At 44.0% G+C, this 19,972-nt stretch overlaps 1 protein-coding gene across 3 annotated transcripts in view; it reads right to left on the bottom strand.

Moving 5' to 3' along the window:
• The window catches only part of Garre1 (granule associated Rac and RHOG effector 1), an 80,665-nt gene extending 74,765 nt beyond the window's left edge, over window positions 1-5,900 (bottom strand). Inside the window, exon 1 of one of the 3 annotated variants that reach the window (XM_048448757.3) lies at window positions 5,836-5,900. The gene's annotated coding sequence lies outside the window, so the exon portion shown is untranslated. Of the gene's footprint in view, window positions 1-5,830 lie in introns of all 3 variants that reach the window. The other 2 variants (XM_048448761.3, XM_048448759.3) reach the window with 2 other exon arrangements.
• Window positions 5,901-19,972: the final 14,072 nt, after the last annotated feature.

The following is a 19,972-nucleotide window of genomic DNA, read 5'->3' as shown; positions in this document are numbered from 1 at the left end:
AGCACTCAGGAGGCTGAGGCAGAAGACTGGATTACATAACAACCTGAGTTTTTTTCTGGAACCTCATCCCAAAGGCAACCAATTCTTTTTCTATTACCTGCCCCCAGATTTTTTTACTGCACTCAGGATCTATTTCTTTCTCTAACTCAAACAGACATATAAGTACACTGTCCTGCAATTTGCTCTTATGGAATGATTTAAGTTTTGGTTTGAGAATACTGAGAATCACAGTCAGGGTCCTCACTGTGTTGCTGTACACACCCTTGGCTAACCCTCACTCTAAGTCGTACCTACTTTCCATCTTAACCTAAGAGGTCTCATGAAATAGAAGATTTGGGGAAGGTGTAGACTCCACTGGGACCGGTATCCACAAAAAGCTCTTAAATGTACAAAGACATTTAGAAGTACCCTTTAAGGAGTTTGTAGGCTAACTGGAGGTGACAGACACTGAATATGTCAGTTCTGTATGTATCACAGGGCTGTGAAGACTACACAAAGGGATAGACATCAAACACTTAGTGTCAGACCCAACTAGCACAGTGAGCCCACAGTAGCGCAGAGAGCACTATTAATTACACACGGCAGGCTGCCTTACCTCTACACCTTCATTCATGTCACCACCCACCTAAGCATCCTCTGCTCTTACAATGGAACTGGAGTCAAACTCTCCTCTCCCCACGCTATTCAGCTAAGCTCAACCTTCTTCAGAAAGTTTCCCTTTGACACCTTCAAGGTTGGCTTTCCAGCCTGAGCAGTTTGGGAAGAGCCTGTCTGTCATCACTTCCCACAGTCTCAGTGAGGCCAAGGAATAGTTTCAGGGGCACTAGCTGCGTTCATTAACCTGATGCATTAACCTGGAGGCCAATTACTAAGTGTATACATACCAAAAGAACTAGCCCTCGCTGGAATTTTACCAGACTCAAAGTCCTCACAGCAACACTAAAAGAAAGGTGCCATACTGTCCCCATTCTACAGATACAGCATACAGTGTCCCAAGACCAGAATCTACTACAGCACGCTAAATAGAGCTCTGACCACCTCTCTTTGGCAAGAAATTTCCAGATGAAACTATGCAGGGTATAAGGAAGGTGGCCCCTCTCTTTGATACTGCAGGGGTTATGTAGCACTCTTGGTCAGGAGTCCAGACAGAGAACCCTCACACCACTTAAGCTAGCACCAAACTTCCACAGACACCATCCCAAACCTCTCCCAGAAACACAGCCTTTCTTGGGGGATACAATTTAAGTTTAAGCTTTCTGGCTACAAACACATTCCAAACATGCCTTCCTTGGGGTTATAGCTGGGTCAGTTTGGGTTGAATTTAAAGTTTTCCCTGAAATTTGTCTAACTCTATCTACAAAATGTCTCTTGGCTTAAGCGTGTATCTTTTCTATAGATATCAAATGTGTATTTTTAATTTAATCTCTGATGGTCATTTATTCAACAAATTCTTAATTGTTTCCAGAACCATGTGTTCTAGACCCTGGCAATAAATGCAGTGAACAAAATAGGCAAGATTCCTGGAGATGGAGAGATGGCTCCATCAGTGGTCTGCCAGAGGACCTGGGTTCAACTTCCAGCACCCATATGGCAGCTCATACCTATCTGTAACTCCAATTCCAGGGTTTCTGACACCCTCACACAGACTTACATGTAGGTAAAACACCAATGAACATAAAAATAAATTAACAGAAAAAAATAAAAACAAACCAGGCAATATTCCAGAAACTTGGCACTTTTTTGGTGTCTCCCTTCTAGGTACTTTAGACACTTCAGAGCAATGCTGTTCTGTCTTCTCCAGGCTCTCTTAGCTCTATATTTTGATTTCCCAATAAAACAATAGCCCATACTGTAGGGGACTGTGAACTAGCTACGGTCACTGAGTTACTTTCTTCCTAACCAAAGTAGAACTAGAGCAGTCCCTAAGAAAAAAGATACAAAATCTAAATTAAAGTGTAGGGAAGGCCAGGTGTAGTGGAACATGCCTTTAACCCCAGTACTTAGGAGGGCAAAGCAGGCAGAGCTCTGTGAGTTTGAGGCCAGCCTGGTATACATAGTGAGTTTCAGGACAGCCAGCGCTACATAGGAAAAACCCCATCTCAAAACAAAATAAAACCCACAAAGGTGTAGGGAAGAATGCAAATCACAAAAGCGACCTAAGTCACTAAGGAAGATGAGACCATGGGATGTTAACTAGTAAGAACATTAGATTCACCATAGCAGTGATGAAGGACTCCATGTCTAGTGGTCATTTAGAAGGAAATAAAGAATTAACTGAAGAAACCAGAATTGAAGCCAGGTAAGAAGTCACATACCTATAGTCCCAGCACTATGGAGATTGAAACAGGAGGATCTCTCAAATTGGAGGACAGCTTGGGTACACAACAATACTCTCTCTCCAAAAAACAAAAACAGAAACACACAAACACACAAACACACACACACACACACACACAGAGCAAGAAAGCAAGCAAGAGAGAGAAGCCAAGCCCAAGTAGGGGTAGAGAAGTCACTCCAAAGACGCAGGGACAGTAAAGTGGTCTCTACTTCCAAGTCTATTCTAGATGTGAATGGACGTAAGGATATTTCATTTGAATTTTAATAAATAAATCTTGCCTGAAGGTCAGTACAAAGCAGCCACACTAGTCAGTGATACAGGCCAAGCCATCTAGCTCAGTCAATAGAGCATGAGACTCTTAATCTCTGGGCCGTAGGTTCGAGCCCCACATTGGACATCAAACAGCACGAATAATAAAAACCCAGAGATATATATTGGTGTTCAATCTGAAGACCAGAAAAGCAAAAACAGTCAAATCACTAGGGAGCTCTGAACTCTTTGAAATCTTCAGATTGAAAGAGAAAACGTTCCTGTTTCATTCCACCTTATAGTCTACTCTAGTGCTGGGATTAAAGGTGTGCACCACCACTTTCCAGCCTCCATGGTTAACTAGGGTAGCTGCTGAAATTAAAAGTATGTGCAACCACTGCCTGGCCTGTATGGTTAACTATTGTGACTGCTTAACACTGACCTTCAGGCAAGATTTATTAATTTATTAAAATACAAATGAAGTATTACTACAAGTGGAGGAACATGTATTGGGGGAAGGAAGACGTATGAGATTAGGCCTCAGAAAGTGGCACCAGACAGGCAAGACAAAGTGGAGCAGTAAAGACAAGGTAAGAAACTGGATACCACTGCTCTGAAGTGGCCAGCCAAGAGCAAGGCTGATTCATAACAAAAAGAATGACTGCCCACACCAAACATTTACAATCACAAGATCTGAGGAGGCAGTAGTGGTGTAGTGCACACCGACCATGTTCAAACTTCTGAAATCCAGGGATGAAAAATGGCTCAGAAATTTAGGGCACTGGCTGTTCTTGCAAAGACCTGGGTTTAATTCTCATTATCCACATGGCAGTTCACAACCACCTGTAATTTCAGACCCAGAGGACTGGAAGCCCTCTTCTGGCTTCAGTGGGCACTGTACACCCATGGTACAGCCACACATTTAGGCAAAACACCCATACATGTAAAACAAAGTAAGTAAAATCTCAAAGTCCTAAGTTGGATCCTGAAGCATGGCAGAGAGGAAATACAACTACACAAAATGAAAAGGGAAAAAGAGCAAGCGGTGACGGCAGGGTCAACCAACTAGGGAACTCTCACATGGACAGTATCAGAAAAACATTTAGAGCACAACTCAACACTTCAGGCTCTTTTTGAATTAATACTGACTGAGAACCCAGCAATGTGCTCGTCCTGCTCCAAACAAAGCCATTTCTTGTTCTAACCAGCATTCTTTGTTCATCTAGGAAAAGCATTATTTTCCACTGAGGACAAAGTCTCACAGGAGAAGGGACAGAGTGGACACACAAGCCATGGGATGTTCCAGCCTCCTAGCTCAATAGTGACTTCCCTGGAATGTGGAAGATCTAGGAGACACACAGCTCCTGGTGTAGGGGACTTGCAGTTCTCAACAAAGTAAGTATTTAGGATTTTGTTTTTGTTTTTTTAAAGGATGCTTAAAGCATGCCGTCTTCCAAAAATCCAGAGATAATTTTAGATTGAAAAAAAATCTAAGCTTGCCAAGGGAATCTGAGAACTTTTCTATCTTGGTCTCCAATGCTAACCTACGTATTCGTGTGCAAAAATAGAGGAAGATTAGAATCTCAAATGCCAGACTGAAAAGTTGCCACAACAAACTTGCACTCTTCATATGGAGTCCATTATCATATGTCAGCCAGAGAGCAAATGGAACAGTAACGAAACCTTTAATATATTTCCTATGTATATATATCATATTACACCAAATGTAAAGTATCCCCTGAACTTGTAAAGGAGACATTTTTTTAAGATTGAAAAAAAATGTATTATTTTCAAGGCACATAAAAACATCCAAACACATACCAAATCAAATTTATAAGTAGCCCTGTGCAAATACATTCTTAGAACTTTAAGCCTAAAATAAGACTTGCTGAGGAAGTTAAAGTTTATTACAGTTACTGGATGACTACCCTGCCACTTGGGAAATAGATCTTAAAATAAAAATAAAAACAAAAAGGCAGGGCCTGTTAGCCTATGGTTCTAATTTCAGCACTTGAGAAGCAGAAGTAGAGAGATCTCTGTGAGTTTAGGACCAGCCTGGTCTACACAGTGAGACCCTGTCTCAAATAAGTAAATGAGTAAATAAAAACAAACCAAATGGTTAAAAATTTTTAGGCAATTATGAGAAGCAAACATAGACGGAATTTTCCACAATACTGGGTTTGAGATTTCCAAATATATCAACAAGGAGAAAAACGGAATGTTACCTTTGACCCCCATTTGTAAGTTTATCCCAAGAAGACAAAAATCAGATAAATCTTTTTTGGCATAAGTATTTATCTTGTGACAAAGAGGAAAACAAATATTCATCACGGCTTGGATAAATTATGGTACCCGATGGTCTATATACAACAAACATACAAAATGATACACACACATATAAAACATACGTGTGTATGTGTATATAAATCTGCATTGACTGATGTCACCAAAAATCTTAGCAGTGGTTGTCACCTTGTCGTAGGTTGTGGGGCCGTGGTCATTTTCTCCCCTGACACTAGTGTGCTGCCGAGAATGTTTTTACAAGGACAGAAGAATGAATCGCTTTCATAATGGCAGTGGGTGAGGAAGGGCACGGACGAGCTATTTTCAAACTGGGGGCTCCCCAGGCTGAGCGTTTCCCAGGCAAATTTGGTTAAAGTATAAACAAAATTCTTATCATGCCAAGCAGGCGTGCTCTTTTTCCCTTGCTCCACGCGGGGCAGGAAGACACACCCCTGACCCCTGCGTTCGCCCCACGGGCGTGGGTCCTTCCTAGCCCTAGTCCAGCCTTGGCCCTCCCGACCCCCGCCGCACCCACGGGCTCAGAGTGGAGCCAAGAAGGGGCGCGAGGACCGCCGGGCAGCCGCGGGGCGGCCTGAGGACAGCGGCGCCCGCCCGTGCCCGTGGACCCAGGTCGCCCACAGGCCGCCAGCCATTCGCGCACCGCGCAGCGAGCTTCCGGGAGCAGATCCCCCGCGGCGGCCCAAGGCAGAGGCAGGCGTCCTTCAGAGCCGACGCGCCCCCAAGGGTCTCAGTCCCGGGCGCGCGCGGAGAGGCCCCTCCGGGCTTCCGTCCACCCTGCCAGCGCCCGCCGAGCCCGGCGTCTTCCACAGCAGACGAGTGAGGGACGGCGCCGAGGAAAGCGGAGCTCCCCGAGGTCGCCTCGATGCCAGCCGCTATGGCGACCCGTCGCCTGCCGCCCACAGTTAGCCCCTGCAGACCCGCGCCCACCGGCGCCCATACCTCACCTGCGACGCGCCCCGGCTCCCAGCGCACCGCCCGGACCGGCTGTGTACACCGGAAGTGACGTCCGTGACCGGCCCCGCCCCCGCCCCAGGCGGCCGCTGCGGTTCCCGGCCAGAGCCCACCCTCCCCCTCGTGCTAGTTGGGCAGCCGCGCCGCTCAACGTCTTCTTGGGGTTTCCAGCCCCTGCCGGCACTCTGTAGGAGGTCTCGGTTGCCTGATTGATCATTGAAAATTGATGACTGAAACATTGATGGCTAGACACTAGTACCTGACAGGCTGTGCAGAAGCGGAATAGTACTAGCACCCTCAGGAGTTGCGTCGCGAATGATGGCAGGAGAATACTAGAGTCACAAATCGGTGCGATGATGTTGTAGTGCGGATGGTAGGAGGGGAAAGTGGAAGAGGAAAGGAGTACCTTGACCTAGTGGGTGACCAGGGAATTAGTCCCAGGGAATGACCAGAAGCTGAGATCCTAAAAGGAAAATAAAGGGGGGGGGGGAGGAATTGTAAAGCAAACACCAGGCTGGAGAAATGGCTCAGTGGTTAAGAGCGCCGACTGAGATTCCAGAGGACCACGGGTTCAGTTCTCAGCAACCACATGGCAGCTAACAACTGGTAACTCTGACAGCCTCACACAGACATACATGCAGGCAAGACACCAATGCACATAAAATAAAAATAAATAAATTATTGCCAGGCGGGTGGCGGCATTATGCCTTTAATCCCAGTACTCAGGAGGCAGAGACAGGAGGATCTCTGTGAGTTCGAGGCCAGCCTGGGCTACAGAGCAAGTTTCAGGACAGGCTCCAAAGCTAAATAGAGAAACTCTGTCTCAAAAAACCAAAAACAAACAAATAAATAAAACACCTGAAGGAGCACAATATGACGACACACAGCAAAAAGAACAGGCAAGAGGGAACCGGGTGTAGCTCAGGGGTAGAGTATTGCTCAGCTTGTGTCGGCTCATATTAGAAGCCCCAGGCTTTGCAAACAGGGTCTGAGAGATTAATAAATGTTTTAGGCTGGGAATGGTGGCATATGCCTTTAATCCCAGCGCTCGGGAGACAGAAGCAGATCTCTATGAATTTGAGCTCAGCCTGGTCTACATAGCAAATTCAGGGCCAGCCAGAGCTACATAGTAAGATGCTGTCTCAAAAAAGAAAGAAGTGTTTTCCAGTTTGGCATTGGCATAAAAACAGACAGGTGGACCAATGGAATCGACTCAAAGACCCTGATAATAATCCATACAACTTTGAACACCTCAGTTTTTACAAAGAAGCTAAAAATATAAGATGAAAAAGAGAAAACAACTTCAACAAATGGTGCTGGCATACCTGGATATCGACATGTAGAAGAATGCAAAGAGATCCATGCACAAAAGATCAAGTCCAAATGGATCAAAAACCTCAACATAAATCCATCCAAAGCTACTCAGAGAAACCCTGTCTCTAAATAAATAAATAAATAAATAAATAAAATAAAGTTCACACTCTGTTTGCATGTTGCCTACCCAGTCAGGAGTGGCTGAACCCCTTTGCCATCAAGTACTGCCAACTGCACCAAGCTAGCCATTCTCAAAGTTCCTTGTCTCTGGGGGAACTGGCATCTCATTCCTGAAATAAGTTGAGGTTTTCTTAGAAACTAGCTGTTACCAGTTGGCTGCCTTAGAGGCAGGACTATGGAAAACAGCAATAGTGCTTAGCATATGCGTCCCCAGGGTGAGATCTCACAGAATCTGGCTTGCTCCTATAGCCTAGCTTCTCAGAGCCGGTCTGTCTGTCTGTCTCTCATCAGGTCTGCTTGGCTGCCTCATACCCAGCTGCAAGCTTCTGTTTCTCATCCATGGTGTTCCTGGCCCTTACTGTTTTAACCCTTAACATTCCTTTCAACCCTGAAGTCCATTCTCACTATGATACACGTGAGCCACTGATAGTACTCACCATGGGCCTCTTCCCCACACTGTCTAAATCCTGTACCAATGTGTACTGTGTTCGTACTAGGATTACCCATAATAGTCAAAGGGCAGTAACAAACCAATGTCCATCCAAGGCCAAGTGTTTAAACAAAATGTGGCAGATACATAGACTATCGTTCAGTCTTAAAAAGAGAGGAGATTGGGGTTGGGGGTTGGCTCAGTGGTAGAACCCTTGCTTAGCATGTGCAAAGGCCTGGATTAAAATCCTAGTACCACAAAAGAAAGTGTGGAAGTAAGAGAAGGAGGGAAAAAAAAAAGATGCTGCTAGAACTGGGTGTGGTGGTGGAGCACACAGCTAGGCAGAAGCAGGAAGATCAGTTCCTCTACCACATAGCAAGTTAAACTAGGCTTGGCTGTGTGAAACTTTGTCTCATAAGAAAAAGGGAAATCAGCTGGGTAGTGGTGGCAGACACCTTTAATCCTTTCACTCAGGAGGCAGAGGTAGGTGAATCTCTGAGTTCGAGGCCAGCCTGGTCTATAGAACAAGTTCCAGACAGCAATGACTATACAGAAAAACCCTTTCTCAAAAAAAACAGAAAAGGAAAAGGAAATTCTGACCCACGATACAAATGGATAAACCTTGATTAGCTTTTTTAATTTTAAATTTATATGTATAGGTGTTTTGCCTGAATGTAAGTCTGTGTACCACACGTGTGCTTGGTGCCTGCAGAGGCCAGGAAGGGTGTCAGATTGTACAGAGTTGTAAGCTTTCATGTAGGTTCTAGGAATCAAATCTGGGTCCTCAGGAAGAGCAACCAGTATTCTAAATTGCTGAGCCATCTCTCCAGTCCCTGAAAAAGAACTTTTTAAAGACAGAAATCCAGGGCTGAGGGTGAAACTTAGTGAAGAACTCCCGTGTGGCGTTACGGAGCCTCAGGCTTTATCTCCTGCACCTCAAGTAGGGCAAAGACAAAAGAAGCAATACATAGTGAAGTTCTAATATCTTCTCTTATACCCTGCTCTTTTGTCTTCTTGGGTTATAAGGTATGTGAATCTCATAGACCAAGGTAGTAACAATGCAGATGAAGAAAACTGGTTAAAGTTGAGAAGATGTTAGAATAAAATTGATGTGGTTGACGCTGACTACAGAGGGTTGGTGCCGACTACAGAGGGTCAGGAGGACTGAGCCCTGTCTCTGGGACCACCATCGCGACAGTGGCTTAGTGGTGGGAAAGTCTGAACAGAGCTTGGGGGAGAGTGGCGCAAAGAAGAAGACCAAGAACACAGAGAAAACAGAAGAAGGAGGAGGAGAGGAGGAGGAAGAAGACAACGGTGGTCTGGCTATGCTCCTCACACCTGTAATCCCAACACGCCAGAGGCTCAGATAAGAGGGTTGTCTCAGGCCAGCCTGAGCTGCAAAACAAGTAACAAAGCCAGCCAGGGCTACAGAGCAAAACCTGTCTCTAAAAAACAGAGAGAGAGAGAGAAAGAGAGAGAAAGAGGGAGTAGTGGGTTGTAGTGGCCACAAGTTCCAACATGACCTTGATATCCATGGGGAGCCTGGAGGAGGTTAATTGATCAGGTATTTGTTTTGTTTTGTTTTGTTTAAGGTCAGAAGCGTCACATGATTATATTCTCAATACTTCAGAGGAGGAGGCATAAATGCCCGGTCATTGGGGCTGGAGTGGTGGCTCAGTGGTTAAAAGCACTGGCTGCCCTTCCCAAGGATGTGAAGTTCCCACTTGCCAGCTCTCACATGCCAGCCAGCAACTGTCTGTAATTACAATGTCAGGGGATCCATCCTCTTCATCTGCCCTCCAAGGGCCCTGCACACACATGCTACACAGACACACATATAGGCAAAACACCCATACATGACATGTGAATAAAAATTAAAAAAAAAATTGAAGGCCATCCTAGGCTATACAGCAATTTGAGGGCCGCCTAGGTTTCATGAGACCCTTTGTCAAGAAACCAAAATCAAATAAATAAACATAAAGGTTAGAAGTGGGGTCTCTAAGACACTCGGTGAGGCATCAGACCGTAAAGTCGCTAACGCAGAAGTGGCCCTGGGATTCCATGACAGGCTGACAGCCAGCACTTCAGAACAGAACCTTCCTTCCTCAATGACATCCACAGCAGCTTTTCCAGGAAAGCAGAGAAGGTGAAGCCAGGGTTCTTTGGGGGTTGGGCTGAACAACCGGGAGGAGTGATTGTGTGACCAATAGGATGGGTTGTAGAACCTGAGCTACAAGAGCAGACGGGCAGCTGGCTTACAGGAAGACTGTGTGCTGTTACTGGGTGCTGATGTCATGGTGGCAGTGCACCCTGGAAAGGCACGGGGCGGGGGCGGGGGGGGGGGGTGATGAGGTCAACAGGCTTTGGTGGGCCACTTTTGCTTCCTACAGTCTCAGAATGACTCTGTCTCTCTCTGTCTCCCTCTCTCTGGTACTAGGAACTTCTACATGTTAAACAAACTTGCACCCCTCACTGAGCGATTTCTCCAGCCCTCTCTTTACTTTTTCTTTTGAGATGGTCTCACTCAGTTGCCCAGGAAAGACTTGAATTTGTGATCCTCCAGCCTCAGCTTCCTGAGAAGTTGAGACTTAGGCCAGTGCCTCCACGTCTGGGTAAAGCCATCTCTTACTCATGGGCTCTCTTAGCTATTGCTAGCGGTCCCGAGGGGTATTAGACCTTGCTGCAGATTCCTCCAGTAGCCACGCTTGGTGAGCAGTTAGAATTTTTACTCTTTTTCTGCTCCTGGAGATTGAGCCCAGGACCTCATGCATGCCAGCAAGCTCTCCACTACTGAACTGTACGCGCCCCGAGTCATGCCAGCCAAGCTCTCCAATACTGAGCTGTACCACCAGGGGTTTACTTTAATTTTTAGGGCTGGAGATGGAACCCATGACCAAACACACACATAGTAAGCACACTTTAGCACAGTCCATGAGTCTGGTCGAAAAGTAGCCCCTTCCCTTCCCCTTGTAGCACAGCCTGAGCTTTCTTTGAAATCACTGCCACTTAGCTTTACTCCAGCCAACAGTCTCGGAGAAATGTGCTGGAAACTACTTCAGTCCAGGGATTAGAAACCCGCTCACAGCCACATTTGCAAATGTTTTCTGTTGGGTTGGTTGGTTGATTTTTGGTTTTTCAAGACAAGGGTTTCTCTGTGTAGCCCTGGCTGGCCTGAAACTCACTCTGTACACCAGGCTGGACTGAAACTCACTCTATAGACCAGGCTGGCCTCGAACTCACAGAGATCCGCCTGCCTCTGCTTCCCAAGTGCTGGGATTAAAGGTGTGCGCCACCACCACCCAGCCATTTTTTGGTTTCTTGACATAGGGTCTCATGAAGCCTAGGTTGGCCTCAAATTGCTATATAGCCAACAATGACCTTGTCTTTGTCATTCTGCCTCCATCTCTGAAGTATTGAGATTACAAGTACGTGACATTCCCTCTGGCCTTAAAACTACCAATTAACTAATAGTCATTGTCTCACTGTGTCACCCAAGCTGCCCACGGGGTGTCTAGATGAAGACGGTTTGAGCCAGATGTGACGGGGCTGTCTCTGAAGTCATTGCCTAGCCCGTGAGAAGTGAGCAGGACTCAAAAGCTCTCCTAGATTGAAGAGACCCAACAGTCCCAGACCTGCCTTACGCCTTAGTGAGATGGACCACAGAGATGCACTTGGCCTTGGCACGAGCTGGCCCTCCTTGCTGAGAGCAAAAGCAGACTTGCTGGCTTTTACGGGAGCCGTGCATTCCTGGCGCCAGAAACGCCGCAGAATGAGAACATCCCACATTCGGGGCTCCTGCGGGATTACGGAACTGATTTTCCTAAGCAATCCTGGTTATTACTGTTGGCTGTGCTTGTTCGAGACAGCAGGAGCCAGGCTTCTAGGCTGGCCTCTTCCGTGTTAGTTTTAGGGAGAACATCTGAAAGGAGAGCCTTTAGGGAAGGGCCTCTCACAGCCAAGTCTTCTTGGTGGGGCTGCAGAGCAGTGGACTGAATGTGGACAGAGAAACATTTGGGGGGCCTCCCTTGGGCAGGATGTCAAAGCTGCAAGATGGGCTGGGAGCTCCCTCCTGGGTGAGTGCCTGCATTCCAGAGGCCACAGAATTTGGGAGCCGGTCTGGAGGGGACTAGCCAGACATTCTGGATACAGAACAACTGGCTGCATCTGCTGGGTATGGGCTGAAGCTGGGGCCAGGCCAAATCAAGAGCTCAGGCAACCTAACAGGCAGGAACGGAGTTGAGGTCAGTATGAACTGTGTGCAAACAGGGAAACCTCTCCCCTAGTCTCCAGATTGCTCCCCTAAGAAAGGCTCTCCTTTGCTTCCTGTCTCCCATGCATTCTTATCTGAACAGCCATCCCTCCCCAGCCCCAACCACCTCCACAAGCTGGAAACGAGCTCAGAGCCTGGTCCATGGTAGGTGAACTGTTCTGCCACTGATCTACCCCTTCCCAGATCTTGCCTTCTTTAATTGAGGATCTACTTATTTAATGCATGTGGGTGTTCTGACTACATGTATGTATGTATGTATGTATATATACTTTGTGCATGTGGTTGCAGAAGAGGGTACCAGATCCCCTAGAAGTGGAGTTACAGATGGTTGTGAGCTGCCATGTGAGTGCTGGGAACTGAACCTGGGTCTTCTGCAAGAGCAGAAAGTGCCCTTAAACTTGGAGCCACCTCTGCAGCCTCGGATTTAGCTCTTTTGAGGCATCCTCACTATATTAGTCAAGATGTCATTGAACTCCAGATTCTCTTGCCTCAACCTCCTGAGTATTGGGGAGTGTTGGGGTCACATGCTTCTCACCACATCTGGTTGAATGACCTGTTCCTGTCATTCTCACTTCTAAGGTTCTGGTTGGCTTTATTGTGGTGAGGAGTTGGGGCTGGGAACTTCCTAATGTCTGGGATGGCCCCAGGAGTCCAAGCGCCTTGGACTGAAGTCAAGACAGGAGGCCTAATTGAAAGAAAAACCTAGTGAGGTGGTGGTGGCACACTCCTTTAATCCCAGCACTTGGGAGGCAGAGGTAGACAGATCTTTGGTTCGAGGCCAGCCTGGTCTACAGAACAGTGACAAGGGCTGTTATACGAAGAAACTCTGTCTCAAGGAAAGAGAGAGAGAGAGAGAGAGAGAGAGAGAGAGAGAGAGAGAGAGAGAGAGAGAGGGAGAGAAGAGTGCTCAGGATGGAAATGGAGCTTGAAGGCTGTCACCTACAGTCCCAGAATTTGGGAAGCCGAGACAAGATGATATCAAGTTTAAGGCCAGCCCAAGTCACACATGGAGATCTTATCTCAGACTAAACAGAATGAAAACGAGTTCTTGGTCAAACGCTTTCTGGACTTCCCATGGTGGGGGAGCCAAGGATGAGGGATACAAAATCCTCCGGTTGTGTAGCTAGACTCTGCAACTGTGCATGCCCCCACCCCATCCCTGGGTGTGGGTGGACTTGCATTTTGGTTGTCAAAAGTCAAAATGTAATAACCCCACCTCCTTGTCACTGGAACAAGAGGGGATTCATTAGCTGGAACAAAAAGGCACTTGTGGCCACCGGAACAACTGTCCTTGGCAACAGCCCTGAAGCCTGGGGGTGGCTCACACGCGGGCCTTCTGCAGCATATCGGGTCCCTCTGTGCAGAGCAGGAAGGAGGCCCCAAGGAGTCAGTCTTCCTCTCTTCTACACACAACCAACCAAACCAACTCGGAGGTTATAATGTGGCTCCAGCCAGTCACTGCACGGGTGCGTGTGCATGTGTGTGCACGTGTGTGTGCGTGTGTGTGCTGTTGAGAATGGACCTCAGAGCCTCGGGTACACCAGGCAAACGTTTTACCTCTAATCCGCCTACCCTAGGTACATGGATTAGCTCTCAGCCCAACCAGTCTGCACATGTCAGTTGAAACTTCAGTCCCAAACAAGGGAAAAGAAAGTTGCCCCTGGCTGAGTGTCCAGTGGCAATGTGACTAGCTGTGACCTGGTTACATAACCCAACCCAAGTGCTGGTTACAAAGCCTGAACTTGAACCTTGGACTCCTTCCCAAGGTGGCCTGGGACACCCAATCCAAGTTCTATCTCCTTTTCTGAGACAGGGTCTCATGTAGCCCAGGCTGACCTTAAATTACCACGTAGCCGAGGATAGCCTTCAACTCCCAACTCTCCTGCATCTTTGCATCCACCTAGCAAGAACAAGAATTACAAGTAACCATAGGCCCTTCATTTTTCTTTCTTTCTTTCTTTTTCGTTTTTGGTATTAGAGACTGAACCTAGGGCCTCATGCATGCACTCCACCAACTGAGCCACATCCCCAGCTCAGGTTTGATGTAGGTACCAGAGGGAAGGAGTATGCACAGCAGATGCCCTGCTCTGCACAGCTGGCTGCCACCCACATAGAGCTCTCTCCTCCCTCTCCTGCAATGTTTTGCAGAGATCTGCTCAGGACCTGCATCTCCAGGTTCCCACAGTGCCTGGCAAGGCTGCCCTGAACCTTAACTCTAACCTACATGGCTGCTAGCAGATCACGCTCCAGATTTGGGCAAAGCTGACTACAACCTAATATTTACAGCCAAGTTATTAGAAATATCTGGGGAAAGGCTAAGTTTGTCCAAAACAAAACAAAACAAAACAAAACAAAACAAAACAAAACAAAAAAAACCCCACAAAACCTCAACTCAACCTGCAATAGTTTCATTTAGCTGTTCAAGTACAGAATGGTTAGCCACAGTCAGTCTCTACACTGTAAGAAACAAGGTTGCAAGGCTGTGTGACACCATTTTGCTCCACGAAGGGCTCAGAGGGAACTGGTGAAGCTTAAAGCAACTTTCGAATCACTGTTGTGCTGAGTCCCCTTCCAACCAATGCTTGCAAAAAGGAGAGCCAGTGAAATGGCTCAGGAAGTAGAGGTACTTGTCACCAAGGCTGACGACCTAAGTTCAAATCCCTAGGACCCACGTAGTGGAAGGAAAGAATCAACCTCTGCAAGATGGGAAGTGGTGGTGGTGCACGCCTTTAATCCCAGCATTTAGGAGACACAGACAGGCTGATCTCTGAGTTTGAGGCCAGCCTGGTCCACAGTATGAGTTCCAGGATAGCCAGAACTACACAGAGAAGCCCTTTCTCAAAACAAACAACTCCCCCCACCCCCCGAAAAAAGGTTGTCTTTTGGGTGTTTTATTTAGTTTTGAGATAGGATCTCACTTTATATCCCTGGCTATCCTAGAACTTACTCTGTAGACCAGGGTGGCCTTAAGTTCAAAGAGCACTACCTCTCTCTCTCTGCCTCCCAAGAGCTGGGATTAAAGGCCTGTGCCACTATACCTGGCAAACGTTGTCCTTTTAAAAAATATGTTTTCTAGTCAGCAGTGGTGGCTCGCGCCTTTCTTGTTCTTAATCTCAGCACTTGGGAGGCAGAGGCAGGAGGATCTCAGTGAGTTAAAGGCTTGCCTGGTCTACAGAGTAAGTTCCAGGACAGCCAGGGCTACACAGAAACCCTGTCTTGAAAAGAAAAACAAAACAAACAAAATAAACAAAAACAAAATGTATTTTCTGACTTTTATTTTTTTAGGCAATGTCTTGCTTTTGTTTTTATAACAAGGCTCAGTATGTAGTCTTAGCTGGCTTAGAACTTGCTTTGTAGACCAGGTTGGCTTCAAACTCTGCTTCCTGAAGTCTAGGATTAAAGATCTGTGCTACCATGCCCTGGTAGGTAGGTTCTTGCTTGCTTTTGGCGCAGGGTAGCCTTGAATTATTAATTCTCCTGCATCAGCCTCCCAAGTGCCAGGGATTCAGGAGACTGCCCCCATGCCCGACGAAGTTGGTATTTACACTCACATGGTGAAGAGAACAGGCTGCACACAATATAGAACCTAAATTTGTAAGCACAGTTAGGACCTAATGCCATGAAGGAAAAAAAAAATCCTGTGTGCTGGAAGTCTACTGAAAGGAAACCATAAAGCATTCTGGAAAGTTCTGAAGGCATGCTGAAAATTAAATATTTAAAGTGATATTGGAAAAATGAGAAGGAATTGGCTGGATAGAAGGCCTCTAGGCAGAAGGGGCTGCCTGGATGGAGCAGCTGAAACAAGGAATTTGGCTCCTTTTAGGATATGAAAAGAGGCCTGGGGAGTTCTCCTGGGACCAGATCATACTTGGCAGGCTGGGAAGAACAGTTTGAAGAGAAACAAGAATCCCACGGAAAGTTAGATGGAACAGAAAACATGGGGTCCAGAGAGTTAGCAGGGCACAAAGAAATCTGTATGTTATCACAGGAGCAGCAATAGAGAGAATGAAATATCATTGAATTCTTGGCAAATAATTACTACTTCTTTAAAAATTATATGCATATATAATTTTGGTTCTTTTTTCATAGAAAGATAGATAGATAGATAGATAGATAGATAGATAGATAGGATTCTTTTTTTTTTATCTTTGAGACAGGGTTTTTTTGTGTAGTGCTAGCTGTCTTAGAACTCATTCTAAGAACCAGGCTGGCCTTGAACTCAAGAGATCCACTTATCTCCGCCTCCCAAGTGCTGGAATTAAATATGCTACCACAACCTGGTCTATTTATTTATTTTTAATATTCACTTCACATGTATGGGTGTTCCCCTGCATGCATGCAGTGTTTGAAAAGGCCAGAAGAATCCACTGTTGTAACAAATCACATGCCCACAAATTCAAGGCTATGTTAGCCACTTACGGTTTTAATATTCCTCTCTGCCATTCTGCCCCTATATATTTGACCCATCTCGCACTCTGCTTTACCTGGGATAAAGTTCCAGTCCCTAAAAATTGAACACTTACATACTGAAGAAGCCAATTTGGATGCCAAGATTCTGATGAAATTATTGTTACATCCACACCCGTGTCTACCAGACCTTCAGTGACAACATAATTTATTTGTATTTTTAATTTTGGTCTTTGTTCATTTATAGAAGTGTGCCAAAATATCAATTTTATGGTTCCTCCTGAATTTTTGTTCTCTCTTCTATAGATTAACATTCCCCCTATCTTAGAAACAAACCATAAATTAATGTATATTTCTGGGAAAAATAATTACAAGATATTATAAAGAACAGTCACCAACCATTCAGGTTGTACAAGAACAGTGCACAACAGCTGCTGATATTTCAAAGGCACTAACAGCCCTGCCTTTAAAATGGTTGACAGACAAACCCATATGGGTTAAGCAATGGCCATAACAATAGAGAAACTGCAGACTTTAGATCAGCTGGTACAGCAGCAATTAGATGCTCAGCATATTGAAGAATCAACCAGCCCTTGGAATTCTGTATTTGTTGTTAAATAGAAGTCTGGAAAATGGAAAATGGTAACACAGATAAGAGCTGTTAATCTAAGGTGTTTCAATCAATGGGCTCTCTACAGTCTGGAATTCCTTTGTCCTCCCTACTGCCTAAAGGATGACCTCTTATAGTTATTGATTTAGAAGAGTATTTCTTCACTATACCTTTACAAGAAAAGGACAGTGAAAATTTTGCCTTCACAGTGCCTATTTATAATTCTCAGCCTGCTAAGAGATATTGATGGAAGATTCTCTCACAGGGAATGTAAAATGCCCCACCCTGTTCCCATATTTTGTATGGCAGACATTGGAAATGGTAGTAAGCAATTTCCTAAACCTATAGTTTACCATTACATGGATAACATTTTTCTATCTGATTCAAATGTAGATAATTAAAAAAAAATGTTTAAAGAAGTAAAGAAAATTTTGCCTTGTTGGGGATTACAAATTGCTCTTGAAAAAATACAAGAGGAGATTTTATTAATTATTTAGGTTATAAAAAATATTTACAAAAATTTAAACCCCAAAAGGTGCAAATTAGGAGAGACAGATGGCAGACTCCTAATGACTTCCAAAGATTACTAGGAGACATTTCCCATCTATGGTGCACTATTGGGATAGATCCTGATGACCTGATTAATTTAAACAAAACCTTAGATGGTGACAAGGACTTAAATAAGTCTCAGGAAATTATCAGCTGAAGCTGAGTGAGAATTGGCTTTGATTGAAGAGAAATTATAGAAAGCACATGTGGCTTATGGGAATCTGAATCTTAACTGCATTCTCTGGTCATATTATCCTCCAAAGATTCTCCTACAGAAATTTTAATGCAGAGGGAAGATATTATATTAGAATTTTAATTATATTAAAAGATAAAAATATATTATCTTTTACCACATAAACTGAGTAAAAAAATCAAAAATGTATGTGGAAAAGATTTTTGAGTTAATTCTAAAAGGAAAATTAAGACTTCATCAATTAGCAAGAATAGACACAGCAGAAATTATAATACCTTTTAATAATGATGAAATTGACAAATTGTGGGAAGAAAGTGAACCCTGGCAAAGAGTTTGTAATAAATTTTGGGAGAGATTAATAACTATCCCAAAAGCAAGAGAATTCAACTTATAAAGAGAACTAACTGGATCCTTTCTCACATTGTATGGAACACACCAAAATCTGGAGCCCCTATATTCTATACTGATGCAATAAATCAGGAAAGTCAGGTTACAAGTCAGAAAATTTAAGTAAAGTGGATCAAAACTGGTATGATTCTGTGCAAAAGTTAAAACATTGCTATTCTCATGTTACTAAAGGATTTTAAAGAACCTCTCAACATAGTTATTGATTCACAATATGCAGAAAGAGTTGTTTTGCATATTGAAACCACTGAATTTATACCAGATGATACAGAATTGACTTTATTATTTATTCAGGTACAAGATACAATTAAGAATAGGAATCATCCCATATAAATAATACACATCCAATCCCATACACATTTGCCAGGTCCTCGAGCACAAGGTAATGCAGAAGTTGATCAATTATTGACTGGGAATGTGCTGAAGGCCTCAGAATTTTATAAAAAAAATTATGTCAACAGTAAAGGTTTAAAAAAAGATTTTTCCATCATATGGCAACAAGCCAAGGAAATTATAAGGAAATATCCTACTTGTTCTTTATACATCCAGACACCACTGTCTGCAGGAAATAACCTAAATGGTACACAAAGGAATGAAGTCTGGCAGAGTGATGTGCTCCATTTTGTAGAATTTGGAAAACTAAAATATGTACACCATACCACTGATGCCTATTCAGGTTTTCAATGCTCTAGCATATGTCTCTAAGAAAATGAAACACTTTTTTGTTTATTATAATATAAAGCATATTACAGGCATATCACACAATCCAACAGGGCAAGCAGCTATAGAAAGATCAAATCAAACTCTAAAGAATATGTTAAATAAAGAGAAAGGGATGATAAACACCCCCAGAAATAGAATGCATAATGTTTTATTAACTTCGAATTTTCTAAATGCTAATGAGAAGGGAACAGCTGTAGAGAGACATTGAATAGTAGGAAAAAACTACAGCATTAAATCACTGATATAATTTAAAGATGTGTTGGCTTCAGAATGGAAACCAAGACATGTGTTATGTTGGGGAAGGGATTTTGCTTTTGTTTCTACAGGAAAGGAAAACTATGGATATCATCAAAATTGGTAAAGATTTAATTTGAACAAGAGACACCTCTTAATTAGAAGAGATAATAGTTAATCAAATATCATGGCCTTTTAATTTAAACTAGCCTATAAAACTAACAAATGCTTTTTATTTGATCAGATATAACTTGTCAAAAGAGAATCTTCCAAAAATTAGGGTGGGGGAAAGGTTTTGTTTCTGTCTTTTCAGGAAAAAAAAGGTATCCAGCTAAGGAATCTGAGGACCACTGGACAAATGAGACATCTGAAGAAAAAGGACAAATCATCTAGAAAAAAAAATGTCTCAAGAAAAAGAGTAAATTGACCTATTGGTATATTACATTTTCAACAGGGTAAAATTTTATAATCTCCCCAAATGTTTGTTTCTGCTGTTCTCTACAGACATATAATACAAATGATGTTTTTGTAGTCCTAGTTCAATCAAAGATTAAAGTTGGCTTTGGAGTTGGAGTGTGGCTCTCTCCTTCTCCAAACTGAAGTATACTTGTTAAAGTGAAACCGAAAATCTCTGTCTCATGTCAGAAGAGCCACCTGATATGGGACAGAAGAAAAGCCAATATTTAAGGACTATTATATTGCCATTAATCTCATAATTCTTTGGTTTTATATTGATTCTTTAACAGCTTTTCTTAAGGTATAAGATTTATGAGATTAATACGTGTATATGTATATATAATTTTTAAACTTTTTGT

Source organism: Myodes glareolus, chromosome 1 (assembly GCF_982192425.1).
Source record: "Myodes glareolus chromosome 1, mMyoGla1.1, whole genome shotgun sequence".
NCBI classification, from domain to species: Eukaryota; Metazoa; Chordata; class Mammalia; order Rodentia; family Cricetidae; genus Myodes; species Myodes glareolus.
Note: the sequence above shows the minus strand (reverse complement) of the source record. Positions and strands in the feature narration are given on the sequence as shown.